Source organism: Hevea brasiliensis, chromosome 17, assembly GCF_030052815.1.
Source record: "Hevea brasiliensis isolate MT/VB/25A 57/8 chromosome 17, ASM3005281v1, whole genome shotgun sequence".
Taxonomy (NCBI): domain Eukaryota; kingdom Viridiplantae; phylum Streptophyta; class Magnoliopsida; order Malpighiales; family Euphorbiaceae; genus Hevea; species Hevea brasiliensis.
The window spans coordinates 18,591,072-18,597,543 of record NC_079509.1 but is presented as its reverse complement, the minus strand read 5'-3'; positions in this window follow the sequence as shown (position 1 = coordinate 18,597,543).

Here is a 6,472-nt window from a genome sequence, read left to right as displayed (position 1 = left end):
GTTATACAATGTATTTGTTGCAATAGTTATACCCGACTCCCAACTTTCAAGCTCTTTAATGGATTCTTCAAGTTGGACAAGTTTGCTTTGATTTCTCAACCAATCATTGCAACAAATTAAGACCTCTATAATAGTTAGAAGTAAAAAACTCCTAAATGATCCAAAGTCCTCCCTCCAGTGGTAAATGCAAATTTAGAAGCCACAGTCGAATACTGAATAACCAGAACATCCTTAGCTACCTTAGATAAAATTGGATACCTCACTGAATTCACTTTCCATCGCAATAATAGGCCAAAATCCTTGGTGAACTTCTTAGGAAGTTCTTCCAAACACCTATCCAACTCGGATTGTGAAGCTAATTTTGGTTCCTCCATTTGAACAAAGTAATCCTCAATCTCTTCATCTTCTTCCATCATTGCATTATTGCATTTTTCAACATTAATATTCTGACTAGAACCACTATCACGAGTACATATTCATATATTCAATCTACATTTCTTTTAAAGGATTTACCACTGTATCAACCAAGAGTTAGGCCTCACTTTTAGAATAATAAATAATGTATTTGGCTTTGATTCAACTTATATTTAGGGTTTAGGACAACTGCTGTAAATAGCATCACATTCATCTTGTTTAATGAACCCCAATATTTGTCAAACTTTGCCCTTATTTTTTTGCTTATTTCAACTATTCTTTCATCTTTATTGTTTTTTACAACTGTGCAATTCCTTTAAAATTTTCATGATCTCATAGAAGTAAATGCTAGATGTGGAATACAAACACCCAAACAACTTATAAGTGACATCGCATAATTTTTTAAGGAATTTGCAAAGAATCATAGCATTATGCCAATCAAATTCACTAGGCAACTCATCCCTAAATTCAACTTGAAACTGATTATCTACATCTTCTAACCTATCAAAAGCTTTTTGATATGTTAATGTAGATTATAACATTAAATATGTCAAATTCCACCTAGTTAGACAATGTAATTGCAAAGAGGATTTGAACTTGAGTCTTGCCAATTGACAACACTTTTTAAACATTTCAGAATATTGTGGACTACTCCTTATATGTTTCACTACATTCGCAATTCTTCTAACAGAGCATTGCACAACATACCTCACAACTAATTGTATGATATGAGCACAACACCTCATATGAAATGCAACCCCACCCAATATAAATGCATTTTTATTAAGTAGCCTTTTCTTCAATTGTGATACAACAGAGTCATTAGAAGATGCATTATCAATAGTGATGCACATAACCTTAGACAAACCCCACTCCTCTATGCAAAAATAATGGCATTCCCAATATTTACCCTTTTATGACTCTTAATAACAATGAAATTTAGGATGCGTTTTTACATTTTTCCATTTTGAATTAATAAAATGAGCAGTCAAACATAAATAAGATAAGTTTTGAATACTAGTCCATGTGTCTGTGGTTGGAGAAAACCTTTGATACTGAGATGCAATGAGTGCAGACAACTTTTTCTTCTCAAAAATAAACAACTGATAACAATCTCTTGCTATTGTATGTCTAGATGGAATTTTAAATTGTGGCACAACAACTTGTAAGAACTCCACAAACCCTTCCTTTTCAACAAACCTAAAGGGAAGTTCATCTTTGATTAACATCTTAACTAAAGCCTCCCTACAAGCATCTTGATCAAATTGCCAAAGTCAACTTAACATCCTCATGTCCAGAACTTTTATGAAAAGACAAGGTTTTTTGAGATTTGTCTTTATTTAAATCTTTTTTACATGGGAACCTTTTACAAGATTCCCTCAAATGCTTCCACGTAGTTGAAATGCCCCTTTCACTCTTACAATTAGATATTTTTTACACCATACACATCAAGCTCTATCAATCTCACTACCCTAACTCAGCGCATGCATCATTCAATTCCTTTTTTTTTATTTTTTTCAATTTTACATATTTCTTACTTGATTCCCTCTGCATAAACTCTCACCACATATAGCTTGAAAGATAAACTTATTGATTCAAAAAAGTAGCACTATTTAATATCGATGATTTAGCAATTACACCAATGGAAAGTGGAAACACATTTACCCGATTCTAGTGCAAGGGTTCATCTAAAATTTCCAATCTCAAATCTAACACTTTTATCAATCCATAGCTTCAAAATTTTGCCTCTATTCTTTGAAATTTATTGATCACTAAGCTCTATCAAAATGGAAAGACAGTAATAAAGGGAAAGTAACAAGAAGGGGAAAACTTCCTCACCTTCCTACCCTTGACTAAGACCTTGCACTTCTCTTCTCACTTGATCCTTTAAACCAATTCTTTAATCTAAAACCATAGACTTGCTAGTATGAGGAATTAATTGAGAGGAAGAAAGGGGATAAAAAAGCAAATGACGAGCAAGCCCTTGCCTAGCCAAAACCCTATAAGATTTCCTCTTCCTCTCCTCTTGAGTTCTTCTTCCTCTATCTAAACTTATAAGCTCCCCTTCAAGATAGTAAAATGAGTTGTGTTGGTGATGAAGGAAAAAAAATGAAGTTTTTGGAGTCGAGAATAAAGATAGGGAAAGAGAAAAATGAAGGAGGTGGTGACTGCTTATGCTTAATAATGTATCAAAACTACATAGTTTTAGGTTTTGGGTTTCAGAAAAATTATTTATTATATTTTCATATAACACTTTAAAGTTAAAACTTTGTTGGTTAATATATAATTTTTACTAGTTTAGATTTTGATTCACAATAATGAGTATTAAAAATAAATTTAATTTTAATATAGTAGATTTTGTTTATGAAAATTTTGTAAATTATAATTAAATATTTTAAAATTAAAAATAAAATAGCTAATATAATTTTAAACTTAGTGAATTCAATTATTAATGTTTGCTCCTAAATACTGGTTAGACCCATGCTCTCTAACTCTCCACTACCATAATAAATTTCATAAAATATTTTATTCATATCGCATTGTTAGCATTTTAAGTGGTTTATAATTCAATCTCATAAAATAATATATCTACAAATTAAGTCACTTTATAACATATATCTTAATAAATATATTCTATTATCTTATACGTATTTTTCATCAATTGTATAATTTTTAACTTGGAAGTATATTATATAACTAAAAGGTGATTTCATCATATAATTAATGACTATAAAGTGATTTAATGTACTTATGATTAAAAATAATAAAAGTTAATATTAAGTTACGTATATACACTTATAATTAAAGAATATATATATATATATATATATATATATATATATATATAATTTTATTGAAACTATATAATATATTTAAAAATATTTAAAAAGCCTAAAGCTTATGTATAAAATTGGTTCTTCAGCTCGGTCCAATTCCAGTTCGATTTTAGTTTAGTTCTTTATAAAGAATCAGAATCAAACTAAAATAGTAAACTAAGTTCGATTTGGTTCAATTCAGTTCCTTCAATAGCAAATCTTTTTCAGTTTTAATTTGATTTAATTCGATTCTTCGGTTCAATTTGAGTCCCTATTCCAAGAACCGTGCACAACCCTACTAAGTATATTTATCATGAAGTTAAGCATTACTTATAATGAAATTTAAATTTTTGAATTTTTGAAATTTTACAATTATTTAGAGAATTTTAATATTATTGAATAAGGTTTTCAAATTGGCCTATCTAAGAAACAATTAAAAAAAAATAAAGACTCAAGGTACCAATACAATATTCATTTACTTTTTTTAATATTAATATATTAAGTGATAATATTATATTATATAATATTCAACAAATATTAAATTTATGCTATATAGTTAATATTTTTTTATAAATTAATATTGACATAATGTTTTATTTTATAGAATAATGTTAGTATATTAGCTTATATATCGAAAGTATTTCCTCTTAATATTTAGTCAACTTGTCCAATTTACCTTTAAATTCCTTTTAATATTATTAAAATTTTAATTTACAATTGTTATAAAATTGATTATTCAAAAATAATGCTAATATATATATTTTAATTAAGAGTGTTTGCATGTCATTAACAAATGATTGTCACATTTATAAAATGATATCATTTTGTATAAATATATAATATATCATCATTAACACAATCTTAATTAAATTTTAAGTTTAATTAGAGGTTTTGTTATTTCAAAAATTAAATATAATTGCAGAGAAAAATCATAGTTTAATTTGAAGCTGATGCAATTCACTCAATTATATTACTTTTGAAAGGTTGCCCTCTAGAGACATAGCTCACATATACTGATACACACTGTCAAATCTTTCTTTTGAAAATATTGCCTTAATTCGGTCCTTAATTTGCTATATATGACGTACGCTACCTGGCTAGCCAGCTGGAAGTCCAATGACTATCAGACCTAATCATCTACCAAAAAACCAGAAGGGGGTGAGTCACTTTAATTCCCCGGAAAATTAGAGACCATGAGATACGGTAAAAAAGCTATTTAAAAAAGGTAAATTATTGTATTTTAATAATATTAATTATTTAAATTTTATTTGTTTTATAAATAATATTTTTAATTTTTTTTAATATTTTTTAATATTTAAAATATTTAATAAAATTAATCAATAAAAAATATTTTTCTAATAAAAAAAAAATTAAATTAATTTAAAAGAAAATAACTTATTTTTTAAATTTTTATTTTTTAAATTTTGATAATCTCATTAAATTATAAAAACACTTATATATAAAATTAATATATAATATTATAATTAAATAATAAAAAATATTTTTATGAAAAATATTTTTTTCATAGAAAATATTTTCCTTGAACAAGTTATTATTTACAAAATAAATAGAGTCATAATTTTATATTTTGAAAAATATATTATTTAGTATATGTATTTTATTTTTATTAAACTATTTAATTTTTTGTCAAATTTTTTATTAGTTAATATTAGTCAAACTATTATTTAATTTTTTTATTTTAATAAAACTAATTAGTTAGTCTATTTATCTTAAAAAACACTACTACTAGATCCATATATTTTAGTAAAATTAATTAGTTAGTTTTTATATTTTAAAAAAATATATTTCTATATGAAAAATAAAAATTTATTGTATGAAAAATAAATTTCAATTTGCATTATTTTTACGTTTTATTTATTAAAAATCAATTTAAATTTTAATGAATTCAAAATAAATATAGAGATAAGAATTTAAAATAACAATATTAACAAGGTTATTTAAAATTGGGAGTCAACTTAACAACAAACTTTTTTTTAATACTCAAACTACCTCCAATTTATACTAGCAGAGTACACATGCCATGTATTGTAATATATATATATAATTCTTATCAGATTTAATTAGATGGTTAAACCATTATTAATTAAAAAAAATTAATTAAAAAAATTTTAATATTGCTATTTAAAATATTAAAACTCTAAAATGTTAACAATAAACTTTGACCAAATAAGTTAGCAGTTACTCTCAAATCAATAAATTTAATAGTTATAAGTTTTTTTTTAATGGTCATAAGTTATTCTTCGTATATAATAATAATAATAATAATAATAATAATAATAATAATAATAATAATAATAAAATAATATTGAAGAAAATTAAGATTTATTAAATATATAAAAGGGAGAGAGAAAACTTTTAAATATTGATTTTCCTTCAAAATAAATATGAATTTTAATTTTATTGTGATTGGTGTTTTTAAATTAAAAATTAGAAACATGATAATGTGTGATAATTTTATTTAGTAATTATATATTATAATTATTTAGAAAATAAAGAAAAAACTTAATGTTGATTTTTCTCTTTTAAAAAAGTTAAAAATTAATAGATAAACATTATCTTTAATAATTAGGCATATTTAAAAAAAATTCAATTATTAATTTCTCGTTCAAATATGCTTGGTTCTAATTTGAAATAAATATTTAAAAAAAATAAACTTTTAATTATGGTCATAATTAGATAATCATGATAATATTTGTTGAATTTTAAAATTAAATATCTCAAGTTGCCAAATTATCAGTAATTAAATACTAAATTTAATTATAGTAAATATATTTAAAAATATTTCACTTTCCTTTAAAGTAAGTACCATTGAAGTTTTTAAATTAAAAATTTGAAAATTTATAATAAATTACTATTATATTTAGTAATCAATACTTTTCTATTATTTAAAATTAGAAGATCAAAATAATTAAGAATTATATTTAGAAAATTAAATTATATAATTATTATATATTACATCTGTTCAAGAAATACAAAAAAAAAATCATTAATAAATTTAATTAAAAATTACTACTTGGTATCTATGTGACAGATTTAAAATCTCATCTGCTCTTGAATTTGTTTTACAAAATCTAGACCACCTCCTCGTTATGAAGCAAAAATAAAACATATATAACATTAGCATTTGTGTTTATTAAGTATAATTAATAAATTAATCTAATTAACTCTTAATTTTTCTTATTTCTAATTAAATTGAGCTTTCTAGAAATTTGTAATAATAA